Consider the following 19,083-nt stretch of genomic DNA (forward strand, 5'->3'; position numbering starts at 1 on the left):
CTTTCCCTAAGCATCATCATAGCATACAAAATGTGATTTCCCATCTAGAATATACTGCATAGTGACTTAATCGTGCATATTATTATCCAACATTTTCTACCCCTCTTTCTGAAGTTTAGTGAAAGCATTTTCAAAGCAGCCTAGAAGGAAGGTGGACATTAGATTTGTCCCCTAGAACCTAGAAATGAGAGTGGACATGGAAGAATGTATCATGTATTCAGAATCAAATCATCCCTTAGGTTTTGAGGCTTGGTTATCAGGGCAACTGTGTTAGCTTGTCCTTTTTAATTTTTTTAACAGGTTTTTGCCTTCGGCTCTGTGCGCTCATTGAAGAGAGAGAGACAGAGGCAGAGACAGTGAGAAGGAAAGTGAGAAATCACTTCTCAGGGGGGATGGCCACACCACAATCCCTTCTCCTCCATTCTCCTCCCAGGATCTTTGGCATGCTAGTGCCTGATTTTCAAGCCACTGGGTCTGGGACTCAAACCATGATTGGCCTTGTGGAAGGCCATCTATGTAACTGCTACACCATTGCTGGCCCAAGCCTGCTTTCTTATTTGCTGAAGATTAGTTTTTCTTAGGCAGTGCCTTCGTCGTTTATGCAGATGGCCATCTGCTGTGGCGTTCCCTACCTGCTTGCTCTCCAGATATGCCCAGAAGTTTTTTTGAACCTTGACTTTGTCTACACCCTGCATCATGCCCAACCTACCTTAGGGAGAATAAACCTAACTGAACTGCCTGTTTAAATCTAAACGAGAGATGTCTAACATGGCAGGTTAAATTTCATTACTGGACTCTAAGGAATCACATGAGATTGTTTCTCCATTCTTCTTCCTGTGTGAAACCTGTGTAACCCCTATAGCAGTGCACTTCTTATAGGATAGAGAAAAACTGCATCTATTTTTTTTTTCCTGACTTCTGTTGTTTAAACATGGTAATAGTTAATTCTTTAATTTTAAGGATTGCAAAATTCAGATGAGTGATTTAAAGCATTTAAACATAAACAAGAACTTAAAATTTTGTGTAGCAAATTTAATGTAACAAATGCATTCCCAAGCTGCTGAATATTTTACTATTCTGATTTAGGTTGTATTATAAATTCTATGGAAAATAATAGAAACTGTTGGATTTAGAATGACTTTCTAAGCTCTATGATTAGCAATGCATTTCCTATAATCTTGGGTTACATTAATTTAAAATTACATTATTATCTGGAAGAACATTTGGGTAACTGTTTTTTCCATACTTTTTTTTTCCTACCATGCTTCACTGCCATGGCTATTTTGTTTGGGGCACCAAATTTCTTGAGTGGTTTGGCTACAGATCTGTCACTAGGATATAATAGCCAACCTTGTAGTAGTATTATTGTAGCTTTGAGGTACACATGATATTTCTTTAAAACCTCAGTGTTTTTAAATATTCAGTATAAATGAAATCAACCCATACATTATTAACAAAATTTTAAATGTTAAGTAAACATATTATTCCTTTAATTTCCAAACATTCCCTTGCTAAACTTTTTCAAATGTGGATTTCTATAAGATATTCTTACCTTTTTAGTTATATATATATATACATATATATATATGTATATATATATATGGAGAGAGAGAGAAACACCTTAAATACTTACAAACTTAAGAATTATATACCAACTGCTACATAGATTGAGTGGTCTACATAATTTACTTTATTAAAAATATTTCAATTGAACAAGTATTTGATTCATATGTTAGCTTTTTGCAGGGCATATTTTCTCTGCCTAAAAAAGAGCTAGATTAGGAGGAGAACCCACCTGAATATTGTAGTATGGAATATTATACATTGTCTTTAACAGCATTCTAAAGTAATATTTGTCATGTTTTTGTATAATTATGATGAAAAAGTAGCACCTGAAAAATGTTTTATGCCTGACCTTAAAAAGATTACTCTAACCTGTCTAGTGTTCATATCCATATCTGTGAAATGGGAATAATAATAAGGTTTCTATATTCAATGAAAAAATCCAGTTAAAAATCATAGCTAGTGCTCACTACATATTACTCCTTTTAAAATGCCATCATTTTAATTTTTATTTTCAATTTTTATTTAACTGCTTAATATGAAGAGCAGGAAACAAATTCTAAAATTAATACATCCATCAAACGAAAGTACTTTGAACTTCTTTTGTGTGGTGTTTCCTTTGCCAGCATTCTGTTTCCTAAATATGTTTTATTTGAAATGAAAGAAACTATGATAATTTTCACTTGTGTACATTAAACCAGAAGGGTAGAAGCTAACCTAGAAATTTAATGATCACAGAGAAGTTTTAGTGTGTTAAAATAAAATTGTCTATACGTTCTCTATGGACAGGACTGCAAATATTTTCTGCCAGGGCAGGTGATAGACTTTGCAGGCTGTACTGTTTCTGCAGTCCTCATTTCTGTGTAGTACAAAAACAAATGTAGACAATACATAAGTGAATTGACAGTGTCTGTATTTGACTAAAGCTTTATTTATGAACACTAAAATTTGAATATCCTATAATTTTTATATACCACAAGATACTTGCCCCCCCCCAAAAAATTAAAATATTAAAAATAATTCTTGGGTGCATGCTCTTAAAAACAGGAGACAGGCTGGAATTGACTCCTTTTTTTTTTTTTTGGAGAGGTTTTTGCTATAGGGTGCATGCGCTCGTCAGACAGAGAGAGACAGAGAGACATAGAGACAGAAAGCGAGAAATCACCCCCCAGGGGGGATGGTCATGCCGCAATCCCTTCTCCTCCATTCTCCTCTCGGGATCTTGGGCATGCATGCACACGCGCCCAGTGTGAGTTTTAAGCCACTGGGTTCAGGATGCAAACCACGGTCGACTACGTGGGAGTCCAACGACATAGCCATTGTGCTAACTGCTGGTTCCCTGGAATTGACTCCTGAGCCATTGTTTACTGACTTCTGCTCTACAGAGTTCTGGTTTTTTTTTGTTTGTTTTAATACTTTTGATAATTTCTCATACTTATATTTGTACAAAGGGGTACTACCAATTCAAATTGCAGACTGATCATCACAAGGAGGTGTCTAAAATATCGAGAAACGTTCTGTAATGCTGATAATTATAATTCTCTCATGACATGCTAGTTCTATAAACAGATACTATGAGTTCCACCAGAAATAGAAATTTTAATGGCTGTCTAATTAAATAAAAGTCACAGAGAAAAACTATTACATTTCTTATGCCAAGAAATTATGGATATCTTTAATTAATGCATATATATATACACACTTTAAATTTTTTTTTTTTTCCTGATAGCTTCAGGCTCTCCTTTGAGGTAGACCTTTCTGTTAATCTAATAAGTTGGCCAGTGATTCTCTCTCATAATACGCAGGGAATCATGAACCAAAAAAAAGCACTGAAATAACAAAGAAAAAAAAAAAAAGACCACCATAGTCTATCCTGTCAAATCTTTTCTCACACTGTCAAAAAACAGCTGCCTCTCACTTTTTGTTACTACTTTCTTTCTTCAATTAAAACTAATCTAAAAATTTATGAACAATACACTCAAACCACATTAACACTGTTTACAGTTACTTATGATCCAGTATCTCTACCTCTTTTATAATCCAATGGGATTTAGTTAATCAAGTGTCAAAGACAACTTCATCATTAGTAAGTCTTCACCTGCAAGTCAGTAGATTTACAGATGGGAGAGTAAGGCCATGGTGAATTTAAGAGAGAGAGAGAGAAAGAAAGAAAATGATCTAGACTCAAAAGAACTTCCTATAGCTAAAAGAAAAGCATAAAATAACAACGTTAGAATTACTAAATACAGAATTGTTTCGTTTCTTAAAAGACCTTTGAAATGTACATGTTAATCATGATACTTAGGGGGCCAGCAGATGGTGTAATGGTTATATTGTTGCACTCCCACATAGTCAACAGTGGTTCCAGTCTCAGATCCAGTGGCTTAAAACTCATGCCCGCCAGTTCACGTGCCCTATAGCAAAAAACAACAACAAAAAACACACGCCGGGCATGTGTGTGTGTGTCTGTGTGTGTGTGTGTCTATCTAAAATCCTGCTGGGAGAATGAAGGAAAAATAATTGCAGCACGGCCATCCCTCTTGGGGGATGGGAGGTGTTTGATTTCTCACTTTCTGTCTCTCTGTCTCTCTCTGGTGAACACAAGCGCCCTATACCAAAAATCATATAAGTGACTAAGCAAGCAAGCAAGCTAGCTAGCTTAAGGCCCACCCTAGTGGCACACTGGGTAGCCAACTGGACAACAGTGCTGGAAGCCACATGGTTGACCCAAGGTTCAGCTCCCTGACAAAAAGCATGCCTGTTGTGTGTACATGTTCCAAAGAGATTGACGAACTAGAGGGTTGAGGAAGAGAGATTGTGATGCAAAGAGACCTTGTCAGACGTGCTCATCTTGCTGTCTTTCTCTCTCTCTCATGCATACATGTACGCTATCATCAATAAAATAAATAAACTTTTTTTAAAAAAATGATGCTTCAGGCTCTCTTGAAAATATGCACATGTGTCAAAATATGCAGAAATATATTCAACTACACATTTCTCTATGGAATATATTGGCAATTACTAAAAAGTACTTGGACTAGCTCTTATATCTCAGTGCTTAGGTGCTGAGCAAAGGAATCTCGTTCCTACATGGCTAACCAGGGTTCATCTTGGCCCTGTTGGCTAAATCAGCAGTTAGCGTAATAGCTATATCGCTGAACTCCCATGTAGTCAACCCCGGTTCGAGTCCTGGACCTGGTGTCTTAAACTCACGCCGGGCGCGTGTGCATGTGTGCCCAAGATCCCAAGAGGAGAAGGGATTGAGGCGTGGCCATCCTTTGAAAGCTTGGAAAAAAAACCACATTGGGTATGTGTGTGTGTGTGTGTGTGTGTGTGTGTGTGTGTTCTCCCCCCCCCCCCCCCCCCCCCCAAAAAAAAGAGGTCACTCTGGATGGGCATATGCATCAGGGTCTTGGCATGATACAGAGCAGGAGGAAAAAGGATTATGACCTGACCATGCCATGTTAGTGGGGTGCTTTCTCTCTTTCTCCCTCTCTTGAGCATGTGTCTTCAAAAATTTTTTTAAATAATTAATATGAATATATAAAGTTTTTTCTCTACCCATATATTATATATCTATAGATCTATATATGTTGTTTGTTTATTTTTTTAGAGAGAGGTTTTTGCTATAGGGCAAAAGGTGAGAAATCACCCCCTCCTCCCAGGGGATGGCCACACCACAATATCTTTTCCTTTATTCTCCTCTCAGGAGTTTGGGCATGCATGCACATGCGCCTGATGTGAGTTTTAAGCAACTGGTTCTGGGACTTGAACCATGGTCGACTACATGGGGATCCAGTGAGGTAACTATTATGCCATCTGCTGCTCCCCAAAATATATTTTTACCAAAGCTTTTTGGTTTAATTTATGTCAAGGCACACTCCCAAGTGAACTGTGTGGAAATAAAACAGAATGCCTTTTTGTAGAACTCAGGCAGAATTAGAATGGAGCAACTAAGATCATGAGCTCTGTCTGGAGCTAGGTATATTCTGATTACACTTAGTAGCTTTGTGACCTTGGCCAAGTTCCTCTGTGGTCAGCTGCCTGTGAGAATATTACCATATCTACTCCATAAGTGGCCAGATAGTACAACCTCATAGTATTATAATAGAAGAACAAATGAATTGATGTTTTATAATGCATTGAGAATCATGTTTGGTCAGACAAAAAGCACTACGCTAGTGTTGATTCCATAATTTAAATGAAAATAAAAACAACTCTACAGACCAACATTAAGCTATTACTCTTTGACTTGTCCAAGTTCAGAAAACTAAACTTGAAATTAAGAAAGTCACATTTGTTTAAGAATGCTCCAGCCCTGAAAAAGTGCATATTTCAAACTCATGTATCTACAGTGCTTCCCAACAAGTTATAGTATTCCTCATTATGAGCAAAAGTGGTGCCACCGTGTGGCAATAACATAGCTACAGCTACTGATCAATTTGGTTAGGTGAGGTTTGAAATTATGCAAAGCTAGGTGAATTTTTATGTTCTAATATTTATTTTTCCTAAATCGTGTGTACAAATCTAACTTCATTATTTTCAATATAAATATCATAAAATTTCCATAGTTCCAATTTTCATAAAACAAGAACGCCTTTTTTTTTTTAGCCCCCCCCCCCAAATGCCTTATTCCTGGGGACAGTAATAATGTAATCTATCCTGATTTGAACTTGACAAAATAAACGAACAAATAATGCCCTTTGAACTGTGATTTTCCAACTGAGTTCCATGGAGCTTGGATTCGCAGGGGAATCCAAGGGAAGGAAGGAAGCCAATGAGTTAGACACTCATTCTTCCTACTCCTCAAACTCATGGTGTTTTTATATGTGAGTCTGTTCATATATTTTATTTCAGAAAACATCCAGCTGTTTAAAGAAATGTTTTTGCTTTCCAATCCAGTGTAATCTTATGTTTTAATGAGACATTAAAACTTTTTTAAAAATACGTATTTCCTCAGAATGAAGGAAATAACTGAGTTCTAGAGAAAAATAAAGAGCATTGGTTCAGATCCTATTCCTATTATATATCATTGAAATAATAGAGAGGAGAAAAAGACAGTCTGGATCAAAGAGGAAAAGGATATCATGAATGGCTTTCCTGTCCTTTTTCTAGTTTTCCTGCATATTATAATGCATGTTGTTGTCTTAAAGTATATCAAATATGTTCTATACTTTCAGAAAGTATCGGACTATTAAGCAATGGTCAAAGGTAATTGTTTCTTGCTGGCATGACACAGAACTTACAACACACCTTTTCCTATCAAAATAACCACACGGTTATGTGTTTCTTTAAATGAATCTTTGTAGAAGAGTGGGAACATATTATTTGAAAAAGTGTATTTTCTGAGTCAAGAAATATAATTGCTACGAAAAAGCATTTTCAGAGAGGGGTATCTGAGAGTAATGTATTAAACCAATATTTATTTTTTAAAAGAATATTAATTTTATTTTATTAATTATTATTATTTTAAAATTGTTATAGGGCCTATGTGCTCACCAGAGAAATACAGAGAGAGAAAAAAAAAACAAAAAACAAAAAAAACAAACCTCCTGGTTTGAGACTTGAACCACGGTCAATCACGGCACCTTAACCACCACATCACCTGATGGCCTCAATATTTATTAAACTTATATTACATTCCACATTATGTACTAGGTTCTGCAATTAAAATATAATCCCCTGCTTCAAATATTAGATTTTCATAGTAAGAGTGAAGTTTTGTTTGCCATCTGCAGATAGTAATACAACAGTATTATTGTTGCCATCTACCACAGTAATTGTTGTAACATAGAAGAAAATGTTGGAGGAAAAAACATGGGGAAGTGCAGATTTTCCCACCTTCCTTGTAGTTCCTTCTAAAGTCAGTTTACTATAAATCCAAGTCAAGGAGTTACTGTAGTTTGGATGATGGTTTGTTCCCCGGGAATTCATGCATTGGAATTGGGTCCCCAATGTAAAGATATTGGGAGGTGCATCAGCCATGAAGACATGGGGCCTGTTGGAGGTGTATGGATCATGGGGCACTGCACTGTATCGAGAGGGGAAGTGAGCTGTGGTATTGGAAGAAGGGGTTAGTCTTAGGGAATGGGTTGTTGTAAATGATGGTCGCCTATAGGTTGTGTGCTCCCCTTCTGTACATGTCCACTGACCATCCTGTTTCCATTTTGTGATGTAGGACCAGAGGCTAGCCAGATGCTAACCCTGTGCTCTTGGACTGCAGCTACCGGAATTGTGGACCAAATAAACTTGGATTTTTTAAAAAATCACCCAGTCTGATACTTCTGCTTAGCAATACTCTAATGGATTAAGACAGCAATGTTTTTCATGGCTAAATACATAACTTTTAAATTCATACCTATTTTCTATCTAAAACACTAAAATCACTCATCTACTCAAGGTTTCACTTACTGATAACTTTATTTCAGATTAAATTTGTACAAAATAATATGGATTAGGTTCTTAGCTCCTATTCCCTTCAAGTCACATAAATTGGCTTGATTTTGTTTCCATAGTCCAAGGAGCTCAATGACGCTTTCACTCAGTTCTCGAATAGTAAGGAACTAGCAAACATTGCAATACTTTAGACCTAAGTGGGTATTACAAATTACTTGGCAATTCATGTTTGTGTTATGGTTTGTTATGACTGCTTAATTCAAAAGCATATTTGCAGAGAGGGAGTTTAAATTAAGTAAATCAAAATAGTAAAGGCTTTGATTAAAAAGTTAGCTTGTTTTAGCTTAAATGTTGATATTTCAAGACCTACTGATATTTTAGTCATTTGTGGGTATTTTTGTTTCCTGTTCAGACCCCTGGGAATAAGAGTATAGTAAATCAAAGCCCAGGTTGCTTTTTGCATTTATATTCTTTTCATTTATGCCACGTTTAATGCTCTTTAAGAAGCTAAAGACATACCTAACTTGAACAAAATTACTTTGAAAAAGAATTGTATTTCTGGACTGATCAATTTAAATTATTTTTATAAAAATTTTTCATTTTTTGACACTCTGCTAATTCATTTTATTTCATGATGATTCTATCATAAATATTAATACTAGGAAATCATCTAAGAATATTTGTATTACTAAGGTGAAATTTGGCTACTATTGTTATCACTGAAAGAATATTCTCCTATTTTCAATTTTTGATGTTAGGCACATTCAAATTTATTAATTTACTTTTTCAGAAAATCAAAACAAAACAAAAAACAATGTGCCTTCCAAGCCTATGTATCTTAATGAAGAGTCTACAATAAAAATTATTTTAGCATTTTTAAAAATAAAGTATTGATGGGATCAGCAGTTAGTGTAATGGCTAAGTCGCTGAACTCCCATGTAGTCAACCTCAGTTTGAGTCCCAGACCTGGTGGCTTAAACTCACGCCGGGCACGTGTGCGTGCGTGCCCGCCCAAGATCCCGAGAGGAGAATGGAGGAGAAGGGATTGCGGTGTGGCCATCCCCCCTGGGGGGTGATTTCTCACTTTCTGTCTCTCTGTCTCTCTGTCTTTCTTGTGAGCACACGCACCCTAGCAAAAACATCTTAAAAAAATAAACTATTGGTTATTTTAGATAAAATGTCAAAAATATTTGATTAGGGCTAGTCCCCTTGTCTAGTGTATAAGGGATGCTGGATCTCACATGGCTGACCACAGTTCAAGTCCCAGCCTGGTGACTTGGGATAAAACACTACCTATGTGAGCATGCATGCTCAAAATATGACAAGCTAGTGAAACGGAGAAGAGTTTTTGATGCAACCATGCCTCATTAGGGGGCGCTTTCTCCTTCTCTCTCTCTTTCTCTTTGGTAAGTACACATACCCTCTGGCAATTTATAATTTTTTAAAAAAATTATATACCTTTAAGAAAATTTACCTCTTTTTTAAATATATTAATTTAATTCTTCACCTTTCAATTTGACATTTAAGACATAAAAGAACAAAAACAAAAAACTTGAATTGCCAGAGGACATTTATATTCATGGGGGAGAGAGAGAAAAGTATCAGCAATGAGGCATGGGCATGCTGCAGTCTCATCTGTCCATCTGTTTGTCTTGTCAGAATTGGGGGCACTCATGCACAAGTTTCTAATGTGTTTTTTGGCTTTGATACTGAGATTTGAACTGTGAGTGGCCATGTGGGATCTTGCTCCATTAACCTCTAGGCTCTGGGGCCACCCCTGAAATATATTTTCAGCACTTCTGGTCTAATTTTCTAAGGTTATATTAATAGAATATGTTTTATATATTATAGAATATATATTATATAATATAACATATAGTATTATGTTGATAATATGAATGAACAAATTTATGATTCATTTATGGGTTAAGTATTAGTGTTTAGATAATTCAGGATGTGTCCTATACTGGGTGATTTCAACTGACACAACCTTTCCAGTCTGATCCTTTCTTTACATAGTGTTGTACTTACGAACTGATGCCTATTGAAATAAAGGACTAGAGGAACAAGATACAAGCAGGCATCAAGTACGGCCTATTTTCATTAGCTGTGCTATGATATAACCAACAGAACAGAAAGAATAAAAATGACAAAAATTATAAAAATGTATTATTTATGTTGCTACTTATCTTCCAGAATCGATGAATTCTACCAGAAGCACTGTCTTCTGTTTATAACCTTACCTTCTTCCCCACTTCCATTGCTCTAGTTCATTAAATCTGAAAGAGAAGTAGGAAAAACAGAAAGAAGAAAGCGAGGCGGATCATGAGAGAAGAGTAGGTAGAGACACTTTTCTTCTAGTTTCTCTCATGTTATGCTTTTCACGCCCACCAGACATTTTTTCATGCCTTCTACTTTAAACATCTGATGTCAATTAGTACTCACAAAGTAAAGGAAGGAAAACTTATTTTACTCTCATTTACTCCTCACAATTAGTTAGGTCAGATTTTGTAAAGGAATAAACTCAGAGCCTACCACAGAGTTGAATAACTTGCTCTGCATTCTGATGCTGATAGCCTTGGCTTCTGCCACTCTCCTCACTTGGTGAAATAACTGTGCCTCCTGCCTGTGTCTCTGACCTTTTACACCACTTACACCTAACAGGATCCAGTCATACCAAGCCATGTGCAGTTTCCTCTTTCTTTTCTTGTTCCTTTGTACATACTGTCCTTCTCCTTTGAGTTCATGCCCTTGCCTTTTTAATGGCATGGGGACAGTCAGGAAAATGGGCTTTCTTTGTTAAGACTTTTATGACTCTACCTGAAATAGTCAGTGCTTTACTTTTTAAAATTCCCTTGTAACAAATAACTTCCTGTATTATTTTGCAGTTGTGTGCTTCTCTTATGCCTTCCTCTTATCTACAGAACCTGATCACACTGTCCTATCCTGCCTAACCTCTTAATATGTACTTTATTGTGAGCTCTGGCAAGCAGGGACTACACTGTACCTCTCATTTTTTATTCCCCTTATATTTAGCAAAGTAATAACATATGCTCAAAAAACTGTTTCTTGAATTATCTTGATAAAAAGGAAGACATATGGACAAGAGACATAGACTTATTTAAAGACTCTGGCTTGGTTTCTGAAAGAGGTAGCAGAAATTAAGCTGAAGGTAGTAGGGTGAAAGCTGATTAGTGAATTTTGCTGGGATGAGCACTACTTTAGGAAAGCCAATCCATAAGACATAATATTGATCAGAAGAAAAAATAACTTGTTAAATTGTCACAGGAGTCCCTTTGCCTCATTTGCACACCTTTGGAGATGGAGTCCTGGACATCCCTTTACCAAAGTGCTCTGTGCACGTAAGGAGCGTCTTCCAGTGAAGGCGCTACTTACTTGGACTAGGGATGCTTTGAGACCCTGGTGTGGAAAGAACAAAATGGCTATGTCAGCAGAGACAATGTCATGGATTATTCTGGACATAGAGCCTCCCTAATACACTGTCCACTTCTCTAGCCAATATGATTGAATAGTGTCCTGGACTTGTATCCGAATGACCCCTTTGCACATGGTAGACCAATAGAAACAAACACTGCTGAGTAGCCTTTATAATGAGCAGCTATGATCAATTTCCCCATGAGCAAAATGGCTTTCTATTAAAAAAAGACAATTGTCACAGAAATTCAATTAAAACTGAATGTGTGGGGCCAGCAGATGGTGTAATGGTCCTCAGTTTGAGTCCCAGACCTGGTGGCTTAAACTCACGCCGGGCACGTGTGCGTGCGTGCCCGCCCAAGATCCCGAGAGGAGAATGGAGGAGAAGGGATTGCGGTGTGGCCATCCCCCCTGGGGGGTGATTTCTCACTTTCTGTCTCTCTGTCTCTCTGTCTTTCTTGTGAGCACACGCACCCTAGCAAAAACATCTTAAAAAAATAAACTATTGGTTATTTTAGATAAAATGTCAAAAATATTTGATTAGGGCTAGTCCCCTTGTCTAGTGTATAAGGGATGCTGGATCTCACATGGCTGACCACAGTTCAAGTCCCAGCCTGGTGACTTGGGATAAAACACTACCTATGTGAGCATGCATGCTCAAAATATGACAAGCTAGTGAAACGGAGAAGAGTTTTTGATGCAACCATGCCTCATTAGGGGGCGCTTTCTCCTTCTCTCTCTCTTTCTCTTTGGTAAGTACACATACCCTCTGGCAATTTATAATTTTTTAAAAAAATTATATACCTTTAAGAAAATTTACCTCATATTTAAATATATTAATTTAATTCTTCACCTTTCAATTTGACATTTAAGACATAAAAGAACAAAAACAAAAAACTTGAATTGCCAGAGGACATTTATATTCATGGGGGAGAGAGAGAAAAGTATCAGCAATGAGGCATGGGCATGCTGCAGTCTCATCTGTCCATCTGTTTGTCTTGTCAGAATTGGGGGCACTCATGCACAAGTTTCTAATGTGTTTTTTGGCTTTGATACTGAGATTTGAACTGTGAGTGGCCATGTGGGATCTTGCTCCATTAACCTCTAGGCTCTGGGGCCACCCCTGAAATATATTTTCAGCACTTCTGGTCTAATTTTCTAAGGTTATATTAATAGAATATGTTTTATATATTATAGAATATATATTATATAATATAACATATAGTATTATGTTGATAATATGAATGAACAAATTTATGATTCATTTATGGGTTAAGTATTAGTGTTTAGATAATTCAGGATGTGTCCTATACTGGGTGATTTCAACTGACACAACCTTTCCAGTCTGATCCTTTCTTTACATAGTGTTGTACTTACGAACTGATGCCTATTGAAATAAAGGACTAGAGGAACAAGATACAAGCAGGCATCAAGTACGGCCTATTTTCATTAGCTGTGCTATGATATAACCAACAGAACAGAAAGAATAAAAATGACAAAAATTATAAAAATGTATTATTTATGTTGCTACTTATCTTCCAGAATCGATGAATTCTACCAGAAGCACTGTCTTCTGTTTATAACCTTACCTTCTTCCCCACTTCCATTGCTCTAGTTCATTAAATCTGAAAGAGAAGTAGGAAAAACAGAAAGAAGAAAGCGAGGCGGATCATGAGAGAAGAGTAGGTAGAGACACTTTTCTTCTAGTTTCTCTCATGTTATGCTTTTCACGCCCACCAGACATTTTTTCATGCCTTCTACTTTAAACATCTGATGTCAATTAGTACTCACAAAGTAAAGGAAGGAAAACTTATTTTACTCTCATTTACTCCTCACAATTAGTTAGGTCAGATTTTGTAAAGGAATAAACTCAGAGCCTACCACAGAGTTGAATAACTTGCTCTGCATTCTGATGCTGATAGCCTTGGCTTCTGCCACTCTCCTCACTTGGTGAAATAACTGTGCCTCCTGCCTGTGTCTCTGACCTTTTACACCACTTACACCTAACAGGATCCAGTCATACCAAGCCATGTGCAGTTTCCTCTTTCTTTTCTTGTTCCTTTGTACATACTGTCCTTCTCCTTTGAGTTCATGCCCTTGCCTTTTTAATGGCATGGGGACAGTCAGGAAAATGGGCTTTCTTTGTTAAGACTTTTATGACTCTACCTGAAATAGTCAGTGCTTTACTTTTTAAAATTCCCTTGTAACAAATAACTTCCTGTATTATTTTGCAGTTGTGTGCTTCTCTTATGCCTTCCTCTTATCTACAGAACCTGATCACACTGTCCTATCCTGCCTAACCTCTTAATATGTACTTTATTGTGAGCTCTGGCAAGCAGGGACTACACTGTACCTCTCATTTTTTATTCCCCTTATATTTAGCAAAGTAATAACATATGCTCAAAAAACTGTTTCTTGAATTATCTTGATAAAAAGGAAGACATATGGACAAGAGACATAGACTTATTTAAAGACTCTGGCTTGGTTTCTGAAAGAGGTAGCAGAAATTAAGCTGAAGGTAGTAGGGTGAAAGCTGATTAGTGAATTTTGCTGGGATGAGCACTACTTTAGGAAAGCCAATCCATAAGACATAATATTGATCAGAAGAAAAAATAACTTGTTAAATTGTCACAGGAGTCCCTTTGCCTCATTTGCACACCTTTGGAGATGGAGTCCTGGACATCCCTTTACCAAAGTGCTCTGTGCACGTAAGGAGCGTCTTCCAGTGAAGGCGCTACTTACTTGGACTAGGGATGCTTTGAGACCCTGGTGTGGAAAGAACAAAATGGCTATGTCAGCAGAGACAATGTCATGGATTATTCTGGACATAGAGCCTCCCTAATACACTGTCCACTTCTCTAGCCAATATGATTGAATAGTGTCCTGGACTTGTATCCGAATGACCCCTTTGCACATGGTAGACCAATAGAAACAAACACTGCTGAGTAGCCTTTATAATGAGCAGCTATGATCAATTTCCCCATGAGCAAAATGGCTTTCTATTAAAAAAAGACAATTGTCACAGAAATTCAATTAAAACTGAATGTGTGGGGCCAGCAGATGGTGTAATGGTTACAACGGCTGTATTCCCACATAGTTGACCATGTTCGGGTCCCAGACCCAGTGGCTTCAAACTCATGGCAGGCATGTGTGCGTGCGTGCCCTAGATCCCATGAGAAAAATGGAGGAGAAGAGATTGTGGTATGGCCATCTCCTCTTGGAGGTAATTTCTCACTTTCCCTCTCACTGTCTCTGTCTCTATTGAGCACATGTGCCCAAAGGCCAAAATCTAAAAAAAAAAAAAAAAAAGTATTCATGTTGCTTAAGTAAATGTCACTATAGTAAACATCTATATGATCTTGGGTTTTATTTTCATTTTAGTTTTGTTGAAAACTAAAAACTATTTTTAAAAGAGATATTGCATGAGTTGATAAACATTAAACAGATGAAAGTAACATTCAAAGAACAAATAAGACACTGCGAAGACGTTATAAAGTGATAATTAAGGCCAGTTAATACATATACGTGTGTGTATGTGTGTATAGCCTATAAAATTCATCTATAACAATAAAAATAATAATATATATGTTTGCATATTTAATTTTGCAATCTCAGATAAGTCTAAACAAACCTAACTATGTCAAGGTCCTTGCATATGCCATGAGAACTTAAGATTTGTTTAAGAAAAGATGATTCATTTATAACTAATGCTAATACTACTGAGTCATTGGAAAAGTCTTGACACATTTTTGCATAGAAATACATAGAAAATACATCATGACTTTTCCGACCACCCAATAATATCTGTTGTCATCAACTTCCTTTAATTTACATACCACTGACCACCTGTTCAAAGTAACTTGTGAAGAATTTGCAAGTTCCCAGTAGAGGAATGTCTTAAGCAAAGATAATTCCGTTTACCCACTATTAAAATTGGTGGTTAAGTTTTCTTTGTAAGTTGATTATTTCTAATTATGATTTTTAAAATGCAGCTTTGGATAATTCTTTTTCTTTCACATTCTGTGATGTGGAAGTGACTGTAACTGGTTGAAACGCAGTCCTGGGATTGTGTTACTATTATTGCTCCTAGAGAGGCTTATTAGCCTGTCACAAAGGATGTAAGAAAAAGCCACATTCCTTCTGGAATACGATGAGCCTTTGTCACCCACAAGGCAATTAATGTTAAAAATAGAGAGAATGGCCATGATATGATTATGATTAGACAAAGATGAGGTATTGTCCAACTAACAGGAACAAATCCAACAGGCCAACGATGACCTACACAGAACCATCAGTTTGCTGATTGCCATTTCTCTCTGAGTTTGATGAAATATTCATGCCTTTGCTCTCCTCTCTGCAAGCACTATTGATTTCTTGTATAAACGCTGCTATATTTAGTCTAGACAAATGGAATGTGGATTGCTGCTGAATAAATTGGATGAAAGACTGGGATCTTGCCTGCCACTTTCTCTCAGTCTTGGGCAATTATTTATAATCAAGAGCAGTTTTTGTAAGTTGAGGGTGATTTTTCACAATTTAGTGATTAGTCTCTGAACAAAGGCAAGCAGTTAGACACAATCATTTCTGTTGGGATAGCAGGTTAAGAAGTCAAATTACCCATGGAGGTTTACATGAACTGTTTTCAGAGAGTTATGGGACATTTTCTTCCCCTTATCTTTTTATTTAAATTAAGAGTTTGATGTTTGTAGTTTATGGATAAAAAGAATACCAGCAATAAGAGACTCCAGGGTTTCTTGAACCTTTTACATTTTGTCTTTATAGGGCTAAATTCTGACCTTTGTTTATTGGGATTTCCATGTAAAACTGAAGGGTCTAGTTTGGCTTTTTTTAAGGTAAAAATGAAATATATCATTAACAGCCATTGCTTTTGGTTGGAATTATGCCAATGCTTTAAGTTAATGCTTAAATATCTCATGTTACTCCAAGCCTTGACTGAAAGTTCTTCATGGGGCACTGCAACGAAGACATCTTACAGGCCACCATCCTCCTTTGCTTCCAGACTTGTCACAATTAATTTCTCTCCTTTCACAAGTATCAGATTTTTCAAGAGGTCGTTCAACAAACTGTATTAGTAAATTGTGTTCCCATTTTTGTTAAAGTGACACACAAAATATTATCAGTACAAACTTCTAATCAATATGCTGAAAAACAACCAGTCTGTGCACAGACAAGATTTTTGTTAGGCTTTCTTCACTCACTGAAAAGAGCGCTTTTTTTTTTTGAGAAGTTTTTGCTATAGGGCACGTGCGCTCACCAGAAAGACAGAGAGAGATAGAAAGACATCATAAAACGAGAAATCACCCCCCAGGGGGGATGGCCATGCTGCAATCCCTTCTCTTTCATTCTCCTCTCAGGATCTTGGGCATGCACACACATGCGCCCGGCATGAGTTTAAGCCACCGGGTCCGGGACTCGAACTGTGGTCGGCTACATGAGAGTTCAGCGACATAGCCATTACACTAACTGCTGGTCCCTATTTATTTTTTTCTAAAAGCAGGAGAATCAGAGAGAGAGAAACAGAGATAGCACCACTAACAGGGTGTCGACACTGCAATCCATCCCCAGCTTCCAGCAGCCACAGGTACTAGACACACACATGCCTGATGTACTGGAGGAAGTCTGGAGCCACAAAGCCATTTGAGTTAGCCTTGTAGAACTTCACATTTTAGCAGTGTGCCACTGTCTGGTTCCTTGAAAATAGCTCTTAAATATCCAAATGGTATATTAACTTTGTAGTTCCCAACATGGAATCTGCATATCCAAATGAGTTATTATTTGAGGGGACTTTAAAAAGTTCATGGTTACAAACCTCATTAGAAGCCACTTGGTAGCATGATGGTTCCAACGGTTAGATCCCACATGGCCCACCATGTGGTTCAAATCCTGGATCCATGATGTTTGAGGTATACCAGGCACATTTGTGTGCATGCCTCAAATCCCAAAATGAGAAATAGAGAAGAGATTCCAGTGTGACCATCCTCCATGGGCATGCTTTCTTCACTTTTCCTTTCTTTCCTTTGTCTGTTTCTTTCCAGTGAGTACATGCGCCCTCTAGCAAATTAAAAAGAATGGAAAAAAAAATTAGAATGTATTCTCAACAAGGACTGGAATGTTTATCTTTTTTTTTTAACTACTGAACTGTAACATCAAGTATTAAGGGGCTAAATAAATGTATATTGACTAAATTATATAGTTTATACCATTATCAAAGAGTATATGTTATTCTTATTGCTGTTTTTATGCTCCCATAAACATTATTCATTGACATTATATGCACACATATGAATATAAATGAATCACATATATAATATATAATTTTTAGATGATGTTGCTTCATTTTTATTTATAATTTGCATTTCTTTACTAGTGAAGGTGATTTTCAGTTTAAACACTTAATTCTATTCTTTCTTTGTCCATTTTTCTAGAGATTTTAGAGTTTTATTTTCTATTATTAGAAATCATATACCATTTTATATTTATACTTATTCCTATCATTCCTGTTTTGTTAGCCACTTGGTAGTGATAATTAATTTTAATGTATAAGATACCTCCATTTTATATAATACAAAGCAAAGTAAAGAATTTATTAAGGAGTGGGTCATATGCTTTAAGTACTTTGAGTGGATGGTCTCATTCAAGCCTTTTAGCAGCTCTTACTATTACTGTCACTGTAATTATCTCCATTTTACAGATGGATGAACTGGGTCTTAGAAAGTTCAATAACATTGTCAGAGTTACACAGATAGAAGAATTTACATTTTAGAGCAAAGGTTGAAAATTGGCTGCCCGCATGTCAAAATTAACATAAGAATTTTGTTGTGTTCCTGGAGTAACTATCTTGAATAATTTTTCAATGAAAATGGGGTTATTTATAGTTCCACTGAGTCTGAATTTCCTTTCTTCCTTCTACCAATAATTGGTTGGATCTGAGTAGTGGCTGCCCTCTTTTGAAGAATCATGGCATCCAATTTATTTCAGCTTCCCCTCCAAAATCCTTCTTGGCTTTAGCCCATTTCATTGCAAACTTTCCTGATTCTTGTGGGTAAGGATCAACTCAAATGATTTAATAACCAGTTTGGCATGGACACTGACCTATCAGAATGGACACCAGCCACAAGCAATTGCTATATCTGGATATCTGCCTTGTCTTTGAGGTTTCCTGCTTAAGCCACCCCTTTAGAAAGGTCCGTGTTCAATTCCTGGACCACTATAAAAGCCTAACATGATGCTATACATGTGCGCTCTTAGTGACTCAGGAGGCTGGTGCATGAGAATTGCAATATACAGTGAGACTTTACCCCGCCCCCCCAAAAATACAAAAAAACTGGTTTTTTATCTGCCAGAAGTTATGTTGAGAATTTTATATACATTATCTCATGGAATTTTTATAAATTTAAGTATTATCTTCAGTAGTTTTTCTCAAGTCATCAAATCCCTCTTCCTCCAGTGGTCTGATTAAATAATACTCGTTTCAAGTTTCCTCATACATTTTCTACCTTGTTTATTTTAAGAATGAAGTAACTGAGATACAAATTATTACAATTTTAAAACCAGCACTTAGAAACTTGGCAACTTTCACTCCTGATGTTGTGGTTAATCACCATTTCCCACATTTTAGCATGCAGATTTACATTCTTTCTCTGTTAGGTTCAATAGGCCTGCAAATAC

The 19,083-nt window shown here is 36.7% G+C and overlaps 1 protein-coding gene across 1 annotated transcript in view; it reads left to right on the top strand.

Moving 5' to 3' along the window:
• Positions 1-19,083, top strand: part of HDAC9 (histone deacetylase 9) — an 865,518-nt gene that overhangs the window by 313,635 nt on the left and 532,800 nt on the right. The gene's annotated exons all lie outside the window — the stretch shown is intronic.

The sequence above is a fragment of the Tupaia chinensis genome, unplaced genomic scaffold (genome assembly GCF_000334495.1).
Source record: "Tupaia chinensis unplaced genomic scaffold, TupChi_1.0 Scaffold000410_1, whole genome shotgun sequence".
In the NCBI taxonomy this organism is placed as follows: domain Eukaryota; kingdom Metazoa; phylum Chordata; class Mammalia; order Scandentia; family Tupaiidae; genus Tupaia; species Tupaia belangeri.